Source organism: Bos taurus, chromosome 26 (assembly GCF_002263795.3).
Source record: "Bos taurus isolate L1 Dominette 01449 registration number 42190680 breed Hereford chromosome 26, ARS-UCD2.0, whole genome shotgun sequence".
NCBI lineage: Eukaryota > Metazoa > Chordata > Mammalia > Artiodactyla > Bovidae > Bos > Bos taurus.
Window position 1 is genome coordinate 8,161,680 of NC_037353.1, and position 21,340 is coordinate 8,183,019.

Here is a 21,340-nt window from a genome sequence, read left to right on the forward strand (position 1 = left end):
AATACCAATAACCTCAGATATGCAGATGACACCACCCTTATGGCAGAAAGTGAAGAAGAACTAAAGAGCCTCTTGATGAAAGTGAAAGAGGAGAGTGAAAAAGCTAGCTTAAAACTCAATATTCAAAAACTAAGATCATGACATCCAGTCCCATCACTTTATGGTAAATAGATGGGACTACAAAGGAAACAGTGAGAGACTTTAATTTGGGGGGCTCCAAAATCACTGCAGATGGTGACTGCGGCCATGAAATTAAAAGATGCTTGCTCCTTTAAAGAAAGCTATGACCAACCTAGACAGCATATTAAAAAGCAGAGACATTGCTTTGTCAACAAAGGTCCACATAGTCAAGTTATGGTTTTTCCAGTGGTCATGTATGGATGTGAGAGTTGGACTATAAAGAAAGCTGAATGCCGAAGAATTAATGCTTTTGAACTTTGATGTTGGAGAAGACTCTTGAGAGTCCCTTGGACTGCAAGGAGATCAAATCAGTCAATCCTAAAGGAAATCAGTCCTGAATATTCATTGGAAGAACTGATACTGAAGGTGAAACTCCAATACTTTGGCCAGCTGATGCAAAGAACTGACTCATTGCAGAAGACCCTGATGCTGGGAAGGACTGAAGGCAGGAGAAGGGGATGACAGAAGATGAGATGGTTGGATAGCATCATCGACTCAATAGACTTGAGTTTGAGCAAGCTCCAGGAGTTGGTGATGGACAGGGAAGCCTGGTATGCTGTAGTCCATGGGGTCACAAAGAGTCAGACACGACTGAGTGACTGAACTGAAGTGATGTCTCAGAACAAAACATGTAAAACTGACCATTTTTTGCCATATGCCACTCACTCAATTTCCTGGTTAAATACTAAACTAAAAAAGGCTAAAAGGATGAACTGGATTTATCAACATTCTGTTTGAGGAAATAAACCATACTGGATTAATCTCCAAATATTAATCTCTAAATATTCATTAATCTCCAAGTATTTCTCATGTACCATTTTAGTCAATCAGTAGTCAAAGTGTTAATCTTTTTCGGTGATGACTAATGTCCATGGTAGATTTTTCTAGCCTTTAAAGACTTAGACGGCATACTTTTGCTCAAGTTCCTTCCTTCATAACATTCGTTTCCTTTCTACTTCCTAATCTGCAAATATTAAATAATGTCTTTAGTTACAATGAGAAGTATCTAGAATTATTTGCTATCAGAGTTAAAATTTATAAAAATAAGTGAAACATATTTTTGTCAAGTTCATTCTTTAACTTTCTGAGAAACTTTCCAAATTTTCTGCTAATAATCAGCTGTCTCTCACCTTTCCTAGAATAACCATCAAATAATTTTATCTACCCATAAAGAAGAAAGATACAAGATAATTTGTACAGCTTTGGAGTAAACAATCTACAAATGGATGAAGTACACTTTTCCAACTGTCCAATTTTCTTTGAGAACCCTGAACAAAAACTTAAAGAACATCGCTTTTTATGAGTACATATCTCATCCTTCATATTCCAAGTGTCAGGGAAGTAATGTGAGAGTGACATCTTGTCCCTGTCCTGAAGACCCTACTGGTTACAGGGCAAGACTCTCATGTGATGTTTTCAGTGACTGTAAAACTGCAGGCCCATGGATGCCATCTGACTCATAATTATACATGGCCTGAAATGGCATTGTAAAAAAAAAACGAAATGAAGAGGAGTGAGGAAAACTTTAAACAATGCTCTAAAATCATGTATTTCATGTTTAAAAAAGAACTAGATTTCCTGCTTTGCTTAAAAAAAAAATGAACATGGACATGTACACATTGCTGTATTTAAAATGGATAACCAACAAGAGCCCACTGTATAGCACGTGGAACTCTCCTCAATGTTATGCGGCAGCCTGGAGAGGAGGGGTGTTTAGGGGAGAATGGATCCATGAATATGTATAGCTGAGTGCCTTTGCTTTCACCCGAAATTATCACAACATTGTTGATCGGCTACACTTCAATAAAAAATAAAAAGTTAAAAAAAAAAAATCATGTTTGGCATCTCTGAGCCCATTTACCAGCAAGTCCATCGTTGGCCGAAACAAAGTCTGAGCTGCTTCCTTTGAAGGGAGCATGTGCTCTCCTTCCTTCCAGTTCCCCAACCTGGTCCATTTGATACCTGACTCTTGCCAGCACCTAAGTTAACCCTATTCCGTGCAGCATGGTAGGTGCTATGTCTGGGTTATTACGGGAGTGAGTCTTAGACAATGGAGGTCATCTCTAAGACTATGTAAACCTGCTGATAAGCCTTAAACAATAATTCCTTGCAACTGAAGACTATCGTATTAAGTGACTAAGTCAGAAAGAGAAAGACAAACACCATGGGATCGCACTGACATGTGGAATCTAAAATGTGACACAAATGAATCTATCTACAAAAAGACTCACTGACACAGAGAACCACTGGTACTTACCAAAGGGGTGAGGTGGGGGGTTAGGGAGACAGACTGGGAGTCTGGGGTTAGTAGATGCAAACTATTAAACGCAGAATGGATAAACAACAAAGTCCTCCTGTATAGCACAGGAACTATATTCAGTATCTTGAGATAAACCATAATGGTAAAGAATATCCGAAAAAAGAATGTATATGTGTGTATAACTTAATCATTTTGCTATGCACCAGAAATTAATACAACACTGTAGATCAACTATACTTCAATTAAAAATAAATTAAAAAATAAAAACTAACAGTTCCTGGGCCCTACCCCAGATCAGCTGTATCAGAATGTCTGGCAGTTAGTATTTTCAACTTGCCTAAGTGTTTCCAAGGGGATCCACAGTTAAGAACCTCTGGTCTATACCAAGGATCTTCAGATTTTTGCTCACATTTCCTCTAAAATAATTTTTTAGAATTATGAGCCTCAATTCATATTTTTAAACTGACCCCCCAAATTTTTCATATGTTTAAATAGTTGCAATGGATGTAATTCCTTGAAACTAGTAAATATTGACATTTTAAAATAAAACTTGTATTATTCTTTTATCGCCCACCATCATCCATTTTTAAAGTGCATGCAGTTTGGAAACAAGTAAAAATCAACAAGGTTAACCAACTGCAGTAGATTTGTACTTGCCTTATATGCGTACAGTAAGAACTGCTGATGAATAAGTATTGTACATTTGTCTTGACAAAACCACTAAACATTATACTGAACAAAAATGGACAACTTTTCCTTTAAGAGTACATGAATAAATTCTTAACCCTCAGAAATTTTCTGTCACTACTTTCTTTCTTAATGAAGTTATGTCTCTATTCTAATTCCCTTCTATTCTATTCTAATTCACAGAACGCAACTTTTAATACTCAAAAGTATTTTATTGATTCAGTTTAGTTCAGTCGCTCAGTCATGTCCAACTCTTTGCGACCCTATGAATCGCAGCACGCCAGGCCTCCCTGTCCATCACCATCTCCCAGAGTTCACTCAGACTCACGTCCATCGAGTCAGTGATGCCATCCAGCCATCTCATCCTCTGTCGTCCCCTTCTCCTCCTGCCCCCAATCCCTCCCAGCATCAGAGTCTTTTCCAATGACTCAACTCTTCGCATGAGGTGGCCAAAGTACTGGAGTTTCAGCTTCAGCATCATTCCTTCCAAAGAAATCCCAGGGCTGATCTCCTTCAGAATGGACTGGTTGGATCTCCTTGCAGTCCAAGGGACTCTCAAGAGTCTTCTCTAACACCACAGTTCAAAAGCATGATTACTCTTTCACATATATTCTCAAGCATGTCAGTTTTAGAAAAAAAATACATCTAGAAATTAAGAATTCTGAAAATACATATGAAATTTGAGAATCTGATCACTTCACATATACCCATGCTTCTATATCTTTGGTCTTAGCCTAGGATCTTGCAGAAAACAGAGACTGCGAAGAGACTTTGTACACACAGTTTCTTTGGGGAATTGGTCCCAAGAAGCAAGAAAAGGAAGAAAGACTCAGGGAAGGAAAGACAACCAATTCAATCAATCCCCTACATGGCAACTGGGAATGCCATGGAATGGCAATGGAAAATCCAAAGAATGCACCTCAGAACTGTCTGTGGGAAACACAAGAGCAGAGAATACTTGTATATGGTGTCCATATCCCACTGGTCTAGGATTCCCCATGAAATGTTAAGTACCATTCTCTTCCAAGTTCACACACCTAGTAGGCCTCAGAAAAGAGGAAGGTGAATTACAGTTGAGACAAGGTGCTCTTGGGTTACAACTATGCACATCTGATTGTTGCAACAACAGCCAGTGGTTTAAAAGATGGGCAGAAAGCAAGTCAAGATGGGCAGAAGAGACTCTGACCATCTCTTCAAAAATCTTGGCCTTTCCTCACTGTCTCAACTGAAGACCATCAATAAGTAAGAACCAGGCAAAACATCCCCGAGGAGGTGACGCTAGATATAAACCTTGCAAGGAAGTAAGACATTATCAGCCAAGTGTGGAAAGGTTGTTTCCTACAAAGAGAACCATATGACTAAAGGTGCCTGCGTGCATGCTCACTCTTGTCTGACTCTTTGTGAACCCATGGACTGTAGCCCACCATGTTCCACTTTTTAAGGAAATCATCCAGGCAAGAATACTGGAGAGGGTTGCCATTTCCTCCTCCAGGGGATCTTCCCAACCCACAGATCAAACTGGCTTCTCCATCTCCTGCCTTGGAAGGCTGATTCTTTACCACTGCACCACCTAGGAAGCCAGTGACCAAAGGCAAAGGACATAAAACAGAATGATGTATTCAGGGAACTATAAGCAGTTTGATAGTAAAAGTTTACACCAAGGGATTATAATGAAGAGAAATGCAGGAATTAAAGCATGTTGGACTTTTAATGCTAGGAACTTTCTCTCTAACATGAAGACTATGGAAAGATTTGGAGGTTTTTTTGTCAGGGGGGCCTCATAGTAAAAAAATCAGACAATTTGCTAAAAATTATTAAGGCCTGGACCTTAACTGAGTCAATAATGCTATTGAGTGGAGAGGATACTGGAGAAATATTTAGAAAGGGAGACATTGAGGTCTCTAACAGTCAAACAGGGTGGAAGACAGAAGAGGTTTAGTATGACTCACAGGCTTCTGACTTGAGCAATTGTGTTGGTGACTAAGTCGTATACATATAAGCAGTGATTTACTCAAGTTTTAAACAAGCCAGGTCCCCAATTTTCCAGTTGTTCCCTATGAGTCAGAACATCTGAGCAAAACCATTAGAATGAAGTTCATTTCTTGAAGGTCCATCTTAGAAGTCACCTCCTCTTGAAGTCTTCCTAATTGCACTCAACAAGATGAGGTCCCTCCATCTTTCACACCAGATTAAAAAAAAAAAAAAATCAAAAGTCTTCCAAATGGCCAATACTGCTCCTGAGAGCCCTATTCACATAGAACAAAATGTGGCTAGAGTTTTCCAGAGAAAGAGAACAGGTAGCCCTTTCATCCAAACTAGGAAAGTCGACACAAATGAGTAAGCCCAGGCCAGGTGAAAGGGAATACAGATTGGTGAGGATTTGGGCTGCTTGGCTATCAAAAGGAATTAAATTTTATATGTTCAAAATGCCATCCTGGCAAAATAAAATACATGTATAGTTCAAATCTGGCTTGTAGATGTCCTGTTTGCATCGCCTGCAAGTATACATTTCTGAAGGCCTGGGAGGTTCTCTCCTTGACTACTTGACTGACTTTCTCACCTAACTCTTCTTTAGAGTGTCACTATTATGGAAAAAGATTTGTCACTCAATTAAGACCTCCAAGCTTTTGCAGGCAGACATTTAAGCACATTCCTATGTATATTTTCCAGTATGTTTTCCTGCTTCGAAAACTTGGAGGTAGTGGTAAAGATAATGAGATGATGCATATGAAAGCATGTCAAAAACCATAGAGCGCTTACAAGACTGAAATATCATTATCATCACTATGAGATCACCTGAAAATTTCACCAGGGCCCTAATCCAAATAACCAACAGGCCAGAGTGAATGTTGTATTAAAATTTGGAAGTTAAGATGGCATCTTGAAGATCATAATTACCAGTAACTAAAACAGACTCTCATTAAAATGTGTTTATTTTCATTATATCAGCATACATTTTCATCAAATTAAAGTCTTTGCTGCTGAATCAGTGCCCATTAATACTAAGCTTGAAACATAAATATTGAATTTTTACCATTTTTTTAAAGTACTCTATCTTATTGTTTCGTTTTAAATAAGCAATAACATCTAACTTCTAATTACCAAGTACTTAATTTCAATGACTGCAAATGTAGAATATATTCCCATGGCAATTAAAAGACTTTACAAAAGGCTGTTTATCAGACCCTAGAAAACTCGATGCATTTGACTTGCAATCCTATATTCCCGACTCTAAGTGTAGATAGACACTAGGCATTTCAGCATGAACTCTCTTCAGCCTAGAGAATCATGCCACTATACCATGAATTTTCCATATTGTTTAAATTTTTGCTTACTTTGAAAGTTAGGATTTAAAAGCTTAAGTAGCATTAGTTTTCCAAAGCAAAACACAAATGCAAAGCAGATGAAGTAACTTATGACAGAAGACAGTAAATGCAAATTGACATCATTTTAATGTCCCACACAAAGATACTGACAAAAATAACTAATCTATTCTTAAAATATTAGAAGAACTTTTGAATTCCATGCAAACAGACTGACATTAGAGTTCAAATTTATATTTCAAAACAGTTGGGTATATGTGCAAATCTGGATTCAACTAAAATTAGGGAATCAATATCCGTGCTTGTAATTCTAACCAGATTTTTTTAATTATCATGAAATTTTTCATTTTTCCAAGCAAAGGAAAAATTTTAAATGGCAATATTTTGAAAATTATATGGAGAATGTGGAAAGTGACTCAAAGGGTTGGCATAAAAAGTAAGTTAGAATACATAAAGCACTTAGAATATTTGGGGTCATATATAAACTCAATGGGAGCTTCACTGGTAGCTCAGCTGGTAAAGAATCTGCTCGCAATGCAGGAGACCCCAGTTCAATTCCTGGGTCGGGAAGTTCCCCTGGAGAAAGGATAGGCTGCCACTTCAGTATTCTTCCCTGGAAAATCTCCACGGACAGAGGAGCCTGGCAGGCTGTGGTCCATGGGGTCCCAAAGAGTTGGACATGCCTGAGCGACTAAGCACAGCACAGCAGCATAAACTCAATGGAGAGCTTATCTGTGATAGCACTAAGATGAGCACAATAAGAGACTGTTTTTGAGTAGTTTTGCCTAAGAGGTCAAAGAGAGCAGTAAAATACAAAGTAGACTGGTCATAGAGCCTTTTTGGAATTTCTCTTTGTTTTCTGTGAGCAAACAAAAAGATTATATGACAATCACAGTCAAAGCCATACTGGGCTTTTTGTATTTAATAGATTGAAAGTATACATTGAAGCATAGATTGAAGCTATACTTCATTAACCTAAAGACAAATTTCATACATAAAACCTTCATATATGACTGTTTACAATTAGGACAGAATTACAAATTAGTAGATAAGAACAAAAGCTTTAGCGTTCTGTCATTTAGGGATCAAAAGTATGAGGGTTGTCTGTGCTATCAAGGTCTACGCCAACAATAATGAGTCGACCCTCCAAAATCTTCTTTCCTGTCAATATGAACACACAAACTAAGATCACTTCTACAACACAAAGGTGAACGCAAAATGCATAGCACACAAACATATACACATAGAGTTTGAGAGGCAGAAAAGTTACTTAATAATAAGAATATAATGACATCAAATCTGTGTCTACAGAGGAGAAACTCAAAAGGATATTTCATCAAAAAAAAAAAAAGTCTAAGAGGATACAATGAAGAAAGGATAATCAGAACAGGAAGGAGTTCTTGGAAATTAAATATAGTAGTCAAGTTTCTGATTAGAGAGAGTAATGACACCCATATCACGTTTCCTTTTGGGACTAGATGGAAATTGTTGACTAGATGGAATATTGTTCTTCATTACAAGCCCTTCGAGTCTTACTGATTTTTTCAACCATGTATATGGATAAAAATAAGAAAATTTATTTTTAAAGAACCAAGTCTTATTTTTAAAGAACTAAGTTAAACACGGTTGTAGAATCCTAAGATTTTTCACAACTACCGGATTTCAGTCATTGATTGAATTAGTGAATTAGTTTTTAGAAATGTCAGTGCCCTTCAGCTAAACATTTTTACCTGCAGTTGACAAGTGGGGTTTGTTCTTCATTGCAGGGAGGGAAAATGCACCCTTTGGGGAACTCTGAGGCATCCCAGTGATGTTAGAAAGAACTGATTTTAGGATCAGGGCTTTTATTGGATAATTTTAAGGAGGTTCTAAGGAACTGATGGTAAAGCGTCTGTCTACAATGCGGGAGACCCAGGTTCGATCCCAGGGTTGGGAAGATCCCCTGGAGAAGGAAATGGCAATCCACTCCAGGACTATTGCCTGGAAAATCCCATGGACAGAGGAGCCTGGTAGGCTATAGTCCATGGGGTCGCAAAGAGTCAGATGTGACTGAGCAACTTCACTATACTAAGGGACTGAAGGTTCATTCTAAATTGGATGCCATCAAAAAGCACAGACAATTCTATGACTGGATATCTCAATAAATCTAATCTACAGACTACAGCAAGCCACAAGTTGTAATTGCTATGGCATCCATTACACATTTAGAGAAAGTGGAAGATGTCTAGTCTTTTGCTGCTTGACCAGTTACCCAGTCTGAAAAAGATAGTATATAGGATGGTTTATGTCCAAAGAGAACCATATGGCTCTGTTTTAAAGCAGCAAATCACCTTGTTAGAACTCTGAAGTCTTACTTTGAGCATTGGATCAGTTTCCAAATGTCAGGGCTGTTTTTTCTCTTAGAAGAAAATCAAGAAGGATGTGTCCAGTGATAATTACTCAGAGCTTACAATTTTGATTTACATGAATTAGGTTATTCTATGTGAGTTTTCCCTCAGGAAATCATAGTTTCCTTAGACATCAATGACTGACTCTTAATCAAATGTATATACCCACAAGAGTCAACCCATACATGCCAAGGTCTTTACCCTCCCCAAAGAGATTAACGAGCTTGCCTGACATCACCAAGCTTTCACATGGCAGAGTTGGGACTGGAACTGATGCTTAGACAAAAGCCTCTTGGTGCCATACTGGAATTGTCCACAGGGGACATCCTTGCAAGATGGATGCCTCAGGCTGTATAATTTCAATTTGATCTACCATATATGCCTTTCACATGGGTTTGGCCCTTTGCTACATTTGTGGGATGGTAGGGCTCCAAGGATTTAATTCTATGGCTTTAGATCAAAGTCACTCCTGAGAAAGATTAAAGCATGAACGGCCAAGGGCCATCCTCATTTGATAGAGAGCAGCTAGTTTTTCGGAGAAGGCGATGGTGCCCCACTCCAGTACTCTTGCCTGGAAAATTCCATGGATGGAGGAGCCTGGTGGGCTGCAGTCCAGGGAGTCCCTAGGAGTCGGACACGACTGAGCGACTTCACTTTCACTTTTCACTTTCATGCACTGGAGAAGGAAATGGCAACCCACTCCAGTGTTCTTGCCTGGAGAATCCCAGGGATGGGGAGCCTGGTGGGCTGCCATCTATGGGGTCACACAGAGTCAGACATGACTGAAGTGACTTAGCAGCAGCAGCTAGTTTTTTACCTAGGTTAGGGAGACAGTTATTCCTAAATAACTGCCAAAATGTTTAGAAGGGAGATGACACTAGAGGTAAAGCAGAAGGCATGCCAGATGTACACAGTATACCAGGATTAGAGGGATAGCAATAATGAGGCCTGCTCTTGAGGCTGGTGCCAACATGGAGAACAACCATCATGGAGAACACTGAGTACAACAATATAGCTCTGGTCCTTAATACTATACCATTAAGTTCATATTTATCTCACCCATTATGAAACCAGTCAGAAAGTCAATAGAGTATATCATTGTGTAAGACCATTTATGAATTCAATGAGCATTGAGGGGTGCCCATTGTGAATGTATATGTGAGTGATGAGATTTTCAAACAAAGATCTCTATCATCACGCAGTTTTGAGTGCATACACAGGTACCAGTCTTGGTGTCACATTACTTGTGTTCTTATCACACTTGTCATTCACTGGTTGGGTAGCCTTGGGAAAATTACTTAAAATTTCAAATCTACAATTTTATCGTTTGTAAAATGGGAGAAAAATAATATCTTCTGTACAGGGTTGTAAGGATTCCGTGAGATAAGGCATTAAAAAGTACCCAGCTCTCAGTGTAGTACTCAATGAGTGTTATCAATTATTATTTGTAATGAACTTCACTACTGTAGCTATTTAATTACAGATAGTTCAAATTTGCCCCCATGTAGAATGCAGAGAAAGAAAAAAATCATGGGTGCAAAGTTATGATTAAGTCTATCCAAAAAAATGGTATATAATAATTTCCCAAACCAAAGACCATTTTCAATCATTAAGAAAAAATGTCTATGCCTGCAGAAGGCAAAACCATGGCTTCCCGAAGATGTTCACTTTCTAATCCCTGAGACTGGGAGTATATCATTAATACTTTATATGGCCAAGGACTTCCCTGGTGGCTCAGATGGTAAAGAATCTACCTGAAATTCAGGAGATCCAGGTTAACCCTTGAGTCAGGAAGATCACCTGCAGAAGGTAATGGCTAACAACTCCAGTATTCTTGCCTGGAGAATTCTATGGACAGAGGAGGCTGGAGTCATACAGAGTTGGACACAACTGAGCAACTTTTGCCAACAAAAGTCCATCTAGTCAAAGCTATGGTTTTTCCAGTAGTCATGTATGGATGTGAGAGTTGGACTATAAAGAAAGCTGAGCACCAAAGAACGATGCTTTTGAACTGTGGTGTTGGAGAAGACTCCTGAGAGTCCCTTGGACTGCAACCAGTCAATCCTAAAGGAGATCAGTCCTGAATATTCATTGGAAGGACTAATGCCGAAGCTGAAACTCCAATACTTTGGCTAGCTGACGTGAAGAACTAACTCATTTGAAAAGACCCTGATGCTGGGAAAGATTGAATGTAGGAAGAGAAGGGGGTGACAGAGGATGAGATGGTTGGATGGCATCACCAACTCAATGGACATGAGTTTGAGTAAGTTTCAGGAGTTGGTGATGGACAGGGAAGTCTGGCATGCTGCAGTCCATGGGGTCACAAAGACTTGGACACAACTGAGCAACTGAACTGAGCGACTATCACTATATGGCAAAAAGGACTTGCAGATGTTATTAGGAGTTAACAGACCTTGAGATGGGGAGATGACTTTGTCCAGGTAGGTTCAATGAAATCATAAGGGTCCTGGTAAGTAAGAGAGGCAGGAGAACCAGAGTCAGAGTAATAAGACTGAATCAGCCTCTGGTGGCTTTGGAGATGGAAAAGAGTAAAAAACCAGGGAATGTGTGGAGTGTCTAGAAGCTATAAAAGGGAATATGTTCTCCCAGAGAGCTTCTAGAAAGAAACTGACTCTACCTACTTCATTTTAGCCCAGAGAGACTCATCTGACTTCTAACCTATAGATGCAAATGTAACAAATTTGTATTGTTTTAAGCTACTAAATTTGTTGTAATTTGTTAGAGTAGTAATGGGAAATTGCTACAATGGCTCTCAGCTTTATTAGATCATCTTTGCAAAATACTTAAGAGGCAGAAGAAGGCGATGGCACCCCACTCCAGTACTCTTGCCTGGAAAATCCCATGGATGGAGGAGCCTGGTGGGCTGTAGTCCATGGGATCTCGAAGAGTTGGACATGACTAAGCGACTTCACTTTCACTTTTCACTTTCATGCATTGGAGAAGGAAATGGCAACCCATTCCAGTGTTCTTGCCTGGAGAATCCCAGGGACGGGGGAGCCTGGTGGGCTGCCGTCTCTGGGGTCGCACAGAGTCGGACACAACTGAAGCAACTTAGCAGCAGCAGCAGCAGCAGTATACATGCAACATACTAGGGGAGTGCAGCATAGTAGGGGGTAAAAATGATAGCATTTACTGAAGATTCTGCCTGATCTATTACGGGACATATCTATGTCAAGTGCACCAAGTTCATTACAGAAACTTTAAGTCGTAAACATTATACCTGCATGGACACTGCAAATCATCGAATACAATCTCCCCCATACGTGCTTAGGAAATTCTCTGATTTTAACAGAGTTGGCAAGCAGCTGACAAACAGAAACCAGAAAATGCACCAAGAAAATAATATGAGTATGTTCTGAAGAAAGAAAAGAGAGAAAAAATTATACACTGAGCCTACAGAAAGCAGTGGTGTATGTAAAGACTGGCTTCAGGACTTGAAATGTCCTTTTGCATACCTTTTCTGTCTTCACAGTGGGCCTCACAGTCTGCTCTAATTTTAGCAAAGTCAGAAAAATCTGAATCTCCTCTCCGTTGGCAACCTCACTCCTCCTGATATTTATATAGTTCATCATTATTTAACTTAAGGTAATGTTCTCTTATAAAATGGAAGTAATCTCTACTATTTTCAAGGGTTCACATTTCTAGAGTGAAGTTCCACAACTCTAGTCCACAACTTTCATAAAAATTAAAAAAAAAAAAAACTCCAAAACTTTTTCTTGAAAGATGCTTTTAAAAACCCTTCAATAAGCCATCCAAAGGTTACAAATGCTAAAGGAAAAAAAAAAAATTAAAGTTAGACCTTATTGACACTGATATACTGAGAACCTTCTGACACTTGGAAAGTGAAAGTGAAGTCGCTCAGTCGTGTCCGACTCTTTGCGACCCCTTGGACTGTAGCCCACCAGGCTGCTCCTTCCATGGGATTCTCCGTTTTCACATGGAAACTTGTGCTCATTTGTAAGTTTGGGAGTGGGGTGCCATTTCACATGGAAACTTGTGCTCATTTGTAAGTTTCCAAGTTCATGATGACTATTTCTTCCCATTAAAGGAGAGATTAGTTTTCTTTTGCAAGTGAATAATTGCTTCTCCATTGATGGACATAAATGATAACTTCCCTAGATAATTGGTAAAAATATAATTGTCAATATAAATCCAAAAATCTTATTTAAAAACTCAGAAACCTCTATACTTAATTCTAAGTGGTTTCCTCTTAAGCACCTCAATATAAACTTACTAGAAAATGGGAAGACTTGCCTTGTGGTGAGGTTAAAACTGTCATTATATTTTTAGAGCATGAATTTTACACTCTCTAGAGAGATCATCTTGGAATAATGTCCAAAATCAAAACAGGAAATGAACAGGGTCATTTAATGAGAGTAGAAAATGGTTTCATGTGTTTTTGTTTCACCAAAATTTTTTCTACCAAAACATGAGATTTTTGAGGCAGAGGCATGATTAATTTTCCTTGATAAGCATATTTAACTGTACACACTTACGTAACATGAGTTTAAAATGTATATTTCTGATACTCCAGATTTTCTTTCAAGATTTAATTGGCCATTTCAGATAATTATAATGATTTATGTAAATACTGAGAAATTTAAGATTTATAAAATACATTTATATGTTCAGGCAAAAGTATAAAAAAGTAAAAAACTACAAAGATAGACAACTCGTAAAGTATGAATATGTCCTTTCATTTTCTATCACTCACTGAAAATTCGATTTTCCTTCACTTAAGATAATTGGTACAAGTGAACCATGCTGATGAACAGGGACAGCACAGCCTGATTTTTAAAATGCTATATATTTTCAAGTAAGCACCAAGAAGGCTATATTTTCAAATTACTAAAACATGATGTTTTTTGTGTTTTTGGAGCTGAGAAAGGAAAAAATCTTCGAAAAGCAACTATTCATTCATCAAAGTAATCTGTATTCAAGTCTAAGATATGGCTTAGGATTTCACATGAATTTCTTTTTATTTTATCTGACATGTAACAGCCACACATTCAGTTACTAAGAGACCAGGTTCCAAAATAATTTGAAGCTTAACATTCAGAACCAATAAATTGCTGTGGTTTCTCCCTTCAATTAACCTAGCTTATCCAAGCAAGAATGCTTCAACTCTATGGCAAGGTACACCATAAATAAGCATGATAGATACAGTCATTTTTTATAGATGAAATTGTGTGTTCTTCAGAGGCAATGAGAAAAATAGTAGGCTACAGAGAGCAGACATAGGAATCAGATCTATGTTCAAATCCAGATTCCATCTTTAGGCGATTTCTTTACTTTCCTTAGCTTTGAAATGCTCATTTGAAAAGTATGCCAATAATAATATTTACCTCATGGAGTTAGAGTAAAAATTGTAGAGAAAAATCCTTATAGAACATTTAGTGCAGTGTTTGGCATAGACAGAAGTGTTCGATAAATGCTTTCTGTAATGAAAATAAAATTATCATTTCCAAGGCTTCCTTGAGAACTTAAGCTACTTTAGAAGCTCACCGAATGCCAACATTATGTTTCGAATCTATTTTTATTGACTTTTTTAAAAGTCAGATAATTTTATACTCTAAAATTTAAAAGGCATAGTACTATACTGATCTGAAGATTTCCCTTCTGAAATTTACCCTTAAAAGTTACCTCCTTTTTGCACATAAAGTTACTCCAACTTGGTTTCTGTTAAAAAAATTTTTCCCCAAATCCTATTATATTCATCTCTCTTTGCTCAAGTTAACCTTTGAATGGCCTTTGGCCAAAAGCTATAAAACACTGACCTAAGAATTGCTGCTCTACTTTTAACTGTGTTCTGAAATAGTTTTAATGGAACTTAGAATCATAAAAGTATTTCAGGGTTGGGAAAGATCTCAAACACCATTAAATACGACTTCCTTTCCTCTCTTCCAACATCTCAGACATCTGCATTAAGGAAGTCACAGAGCTTTTAGTGAAAACTCAAGGAACAACTCACTGTTCAGTTCAGTTCAGTCGCTCAGTCGTGTCCGACTCTTTGCGATCCCATGAATCGCAGCACGCCAGTTGGATGGTCACAAATGAGAGAGGGGTTGTTAAGAAGCCATCGGACACTTTCACAGAAAGAAATAGATGTCCCTGACTCATTTGTGGACACAGAACAGGAATTATATCTAAGAAAAAAGAACTTGAAAACTTAGCCACCTCTCATCTTGACTCCATTGAGAGGTGTTATATAATGTTTCATTTAAGAAATCAATAAGGTATGTTACATGATCACAGACCAGCTACAAACATCCCCACCATAGGTTCTGCTATAGTAAAGCAATGCTTCCATTAGAACTCTGTCTTGTTCTCCTTTATGTATCAAATGGAAGGAAGAAAACTAGGTTACTTTCTAATTGTTGGGAAAATTACATGAGATTACCCATGTATTGAATTAAAATGCTTGGTGCACAGAACCAGGCACATTGTAAGCATTCAATGGTGGTAAGTGCTAAAAAATAATGCCAAAGGAGGGCCTAGAAACATGCTGTGCACAAAGTCTACATTCCAAAAATGTCATTCTTCTCACTAGGCCATTTGTTTCTTTATATCAGAAACGTGAATTACCGCCTGCCAAAAATTAAAGCTCAACAAGTGATAACACATTGAGAATAAGGGAACTGGTTAAATGCCGATAGAGTAAGGTAAGACAGAAAAACAACATCATGCAGGCTTTCTGGATAAGAAGAATTCACTAGACCAGGAACACAGAATACTGATGGGACCCCTGGCACAACCAGATCTGTGACTGCTTTATAACAGAATTAAGGACCACTCTACGTGTGAATAGCCCAGGTTGTCTGTAATCAGGATACAAAGCAAAGACAACTGGGAAATTTCCTCAAAGCATTTCTTTGTCTATAATAACCCAGAAATATTATTTCTTCAAAACTGGCTCCATAAGAATAGGAAGCAGAACAAATGGTCACAAACAGGCTAACTAAAAACAGAAATAATCTGTCACGTATACTTCTCCACTATCTCTCAGATCTACCCACTTGTTTCCTTCTATGATTCCACAGCCTCCATCAACCCTGTTACCACATGCCTTCAATAGCCTCCTACCTGATTCTCCAGACTTCTCTCTCTACTCATCCTGCACAGAGATGCTGCACTGTAGAATGATCTTCCCCAGACATCAATTCCATCGTGCCATGTCCTTGCTCAAAAACTCCCCACTGGTCCCTAATTCTCATCTGATCTGATCTCATCTCCTTAGTCTGGCCTTTCAGCTTCTCTTCCATTATCTCTAGGCTTCCCTGGTGGCTCAGACTGTAAAGAATCCACCTGCAATGCAGGAGACGGGGGATCAAACCCCGGGTTGGGAAGATCCCCTGGAGAAGGGAATGGCTGCCCACTCCAGTATTCTTGCCTGGAGAATCCCATGGACAGAGGAGCCTGGCGGGCTACAGTCCATGGGGTTGCAAACAGTCAGACACAACTGAACAACTAACACTTTTACTTTCACATTTTCCGTCATCTCTGGTCTGCTAACTACTTCTTGAATTCAGCCACCTTCAGCGATTTCAGTGGAACTGCTTCCTACCATGAACCCACTAGTTCCTACTTTCCTTCTTCCAAATCTAGTTCAGAATTCAACTCTCCATTAAGAATTCCTGCATAAACCTTTCACTGTTCATTCTCTTACCTTGGGCTTCTCTGTATTCTGTTTGCATTGTGTTAACAGTCACCTCTTTTTCTGTTGCTTTAATCCTCATGAAGCATGAATGTGGTTTTTCCTAAACTCCCTGGAATGCCCTTTCAGGACTAGCCCATGTCCTTCATTTTATACACAAGTCCAGCAAGCTGTGACTTGAGAGACTGAAGAGTTCCAATTCTTTGAAGGGCGTATATTTACATTCTACTCTTTCTGTGTAAAGTGACAATCATCCCAGTGTCCTCTGCTGGTTTTTCTTCTGCAGGAGGCAAGACTACATAGTTAAAATAATTTGAGCACACAGCTAACCCTTGAACAATGCAAGAGTTAGGGGTGACGATCCCCTTAATCCCCTGCACCATCAAAACTCAGCGTACTAATATGTCTGCCTCAAAAACAGGATAAAGGATTCACCCAAAGGCAGGAAGCTGAAACAGTGTGAATATAATCAGGACTCAAACCCGGGCTCCTTTGATTCATATTACGATCTCTAAATGAACACAAAATTTTCCTCATACTTAGCAAATTCAAAGACCAGCAAAATAAAAATACAGGTACTATATTTACTGAAAAAGGTACATATGTAACCGAATCCACACAGTTCAAATCCATGCTGTCCAACATCCACTGTAATTCAGACTGGTAGAGTGCCTATATGCATGCCCTCCCCATCCACTGCAGGATAATGCCTCATTTGTTATTTAATTTGAGCCTCAAATATTAAGCAAATCATCTACTTCTCCCAATCAGCTATCCATTGGCAGGGACGAGAAAGACTCTAGATTTTCTGAGTACACACCCAGTATTACCAGGATCTAACATTTATATCCCAGCCTTCCCAAATCAAATTTGCCTAGAAGAGAAGTGGACAAAAAATCTCTTTCTCTCTCAAATTTAGCTTTTCATACATTTTTAAAGTAATGTTTATTGTAACATCTCCCATTTTTTTAAACATATGCCTTTCTCTACTTTGAACATAACACATCAGCAAATACCCATGAAAAGAGCCAAACAAATATTCAAAGAAGTTTGAGTTTCCATTAACCTAGTAGTCATAAGTGAAAGTGAAGTCGCTCATTCGTGTCGGACTCTGTGCAACCACATGGACTGCAGCCTACCAGGCTCCACCCTCCATGGGATTTTCCAGGCAAGAGTACTGGAGTGGGGCACCACTTTCACTTGCATGCATTGGAGAAGGAAATGGAAACCCACTCCAGCGTTCTTGCCTGGAGAATCCCAGGGACGGGGGAGCCTGGTGGGCTGCCGTCTATGAGGTCGCACAGAGTCGGACAGAACTGAAGCGACTTAGCAGCAGCAGCAGCAGTCATAAACACATTTTCAGATGAAAGGACCATTTTACTGGTAAATCCTTAAAATCCTAAATTTAATCACTCACCTACTGAGCCATTTGTGGTAACCAATAAAATGGTTGAATATAAGCATTATCTAACTTCTCAATACACTTCACTTCCTATCCAGTTGGAAAGAATAAACCACTCAGAAAAAATAAACCATTTTAAGTTGCCTATCCCTCTATTTTCAGGAAAATTAGAACATTTTATATTTTAATGACTGCCTAGATCAGTGGTCCCCAACCTTTTTTGGCACAGGGACCAGTTTCATGAAAAACAATTTTTGCATGGGTTAGGGGTAATGGTTTTAGGATGATTCAAGAGCATTACACTTATTGTGCATTTTATTTCTAATCTAATGCCGCTGATGATCTGACAGGAGGCAGGAGTCCACAGCCTGGAAGTTGGGGACCCCTGACCTAGAATACCAGCTCCATCCATTTTTTTGATGCTGCCATCTGTTTGATTCTTCTATTCCGTTTCAAAATGTTTTGGGCCACTAAAGAATAGCTGGCAAAAAAAGAGGGTCATTTACATTTTTCTTGTCCCCACTCCAGTCCACCCTCCCCTGCCCCAAAGATAAACACACACTCACTCTCTCGCTCGCTCGCTCTCGGTATCTCATGGGTTTCAGTCCATCAGTCAACACAGCTGACAAATCGTTGACTGTCTCTCTCTAGGAAATCAGTCCTTCAAAGGATCACTTTATTAAACTCAACATGGTTTTTCCTTTCCTTTATTGCAGAGAAAAAAAGCCACATTCATCCGAAGAAACTCTCATCATACATGTTATGTGGCAGGACCAAAAAATTAATAAAATTTAAATCTCTCAAGAGTCTACACAGTCTCCCAAGCTTTCATATCAGTATGTTCTTTTGCATACCTAACCTAAATGCTACACAGGAGCAATACAGCATAACAGAATTTTGATAGAGTACAACCTCCATAATGAAAGATAGGGAATAGAGCTGAATAAATGAAGTAAAGTTAAGTATTGGAGGATGTTAAATTACAAATGACTATTTTTGGCTAAAAAATATATATTAAATGTATAAGTTATGGGGCACAAGGAGATAGTTTTAGGTAAAATGATCAAAGCAGCCTGTGTTATATACTTATAAGCTTACTTCATCTTAAATGTGCCACTGGAATTCCTAAAAGGCATCTCCATGTTCTGAGTGTGAAGCTCATAGGTGCAATGCCAACTGCTACTAAAGAAATAGCTACTTTGAATGAAATGGAGTTATGTTTGGCAAAAATGACATTCTTTTATTGAGCCTTTCCCTTTTTTTCTTCTTTTTTCAATGCTTTGAAATAGACTGTTCAAAATATTCCTACTGCTGTGGCTGGTTTATGCTTAAAGCAGTTTCTTTCTACATATAACATGCAAATGTAATTTGACTATGCAAATTGCAAGTTTTCATTGTTTTGTATTTTAAATAGAATCTCCCTTACAAACACCCATTGCTCTCTACGCAAGTATGAAAAGAGATTTCAAAAAATCATTTAACCCACAGTTTTCACTGGATAACTTTTCTTTCCTGTGAAGGACCAAGTATGTTAACGGAGTAATAATGAAGTAGGCGGGGTAGACAGATGTCTCTGGTTGTCTTCATACTTAAGATAACAACTATTCATAGCTAATGCCCTGCGTAACACATCACTCTCTCTAGGCTCCAATGAAAATTTTTAAAGGAATGTTGTTGTTTAGTCCCTAAATCATGTCCGACTCTTTTGTGACCCCATGAACTGTAGCCCATCAGGACCCTTTATCCATGGGATTTTTCAGGCAAGAATAGTGAAGTTGCCATTTCCTACTCTAGGGGATCGTCCCAACCCAGTGAACGAACACATATCTCCTGAATTGGCAGGTGGGTTCTTTACCACTGAGCCACCAGGGAAGCCTTTGAATGAACAGAAAGGCACAAAAATATAAAAGGAACTGCACTAGTCTTAGGGGTCAGGGAAACTATTTCCTTTCCCAAATGAAGCCACTGACTAGCTGTTCAACTTTGAGTTAGTCACTTAACCTCTCTGGGCCTTACTCACTAATGAATGAATCTGTATCCATGACTATTTCACTACAAAGCCAAGTGCTCTTGCTACCACATTGCCATGAACATTATAGTCTAAATTATGAAAAGGGCCTACGGATATCTGGTAGTTTATGAGAAAAATGGGAAGTTGGCACAGAGATCTAAAATCATCGTTCCATGTTGCCAATTAATGAGTGATTTTGGTAGCTGTTGAATCAAAATAAAGTTTCCTTGCTGCCAATTTGAACCACATAGAGCTTTTGCAATTTTTTATTCCAATTTCTGTTGACTACAACCTGGTATGTATTGAATGACACCATAATATGCTGACAATATTTTAAGAAATCATTCCATGTACCACGTTAACCTAGTAGAGCATTGATATGAAATGTGGAAATGGAAATAGCTTTGACACTAAAGTCATATTACTTTATTTAGTATTTATTATGGGCATAAATATGTTTAAGAGTGAACTAAAAGAGACTTCACATTTGAAATACTGCATTTATCTCTCCAATCCCACCTTATTCCAATTTCCCTAACATAATTGGAAATAAAAATAAATAAACTGAAGAAAACACACTGGCCCAGCACTTTAATCATCAAATCTATTTCCACAATACATCCAGATCTGGTTCAAGCTTCAGACGACACAAGAGTTTTGGAAAATTTTAACCAGCAACATCTCTGGCAAATGTGTTCTGAGTCTAATGAAAAGCACAAAAGGAAATACCCCTGCAGAAACTCACCAAGATTATAAAATCTGACAACATCTTATATACATATATATATATACACATATTTATTTTATATACACACACACATTTCTTTAGAGCAGAAGATCTATTTCAAGGCTGTGGTTTTTTTTTTTTCTTCTTTGTTGGCTAAAGAAAAAAGCAGCATATACTATTCCAACAACCTACATTTTTGTTCCTGTTTTAAAACTCAAGGCTCTTTTTCTGCTGAGATATTGTATAACTAGTATCTATGGTAAAGTTTGGTTATACAGTACTCAAGCCTTGGTTTCCTAGGAAACCAGCAAATGTTTTAAAAATATCAAATGTAAGAAGTCTAACGCTTATTACCACTATGATACAATAATGATCTGGGACTCACAATGCCAGAGCCCCTTCACCCAGGAAAGGTAAATAGAATGGGAGCAATTCCTTTCCTGTGGGAAAGGTTTTTTGCTGGTATTGCACACACATACACACACAAATTGTATACAACTGTACTTAACCTATTTCCTGCCTTACATTCCATCCTCCATCCTTGAAACAATGCATTCAGCACAAAATAAAAAGGACACAACAATCCAGCTTGGCTCTGTGGGTGGGATGTTGCAGTATGGCAAGAGAAAATAACACCCTTACCTCTCATTGTTGCATGTAGTGTAGCTTTACCAGAAAGAGCTTCCAG

The 21,340-nt window shown here is 38.4% G+C and overlaps 1 protein-coding gene across 2 annotated transcripts in view; it reads right to left on the reverse strand.

Moving 5' to 3' along the window:
* Positions 1 to 21,340, reverse strand: part of PRKG1 (protein kinase cGMP-dependent 1) — a 1,418,431-nt gene that overhangs the window by 1,266,382 nt on the left and 130,709 nt on the right.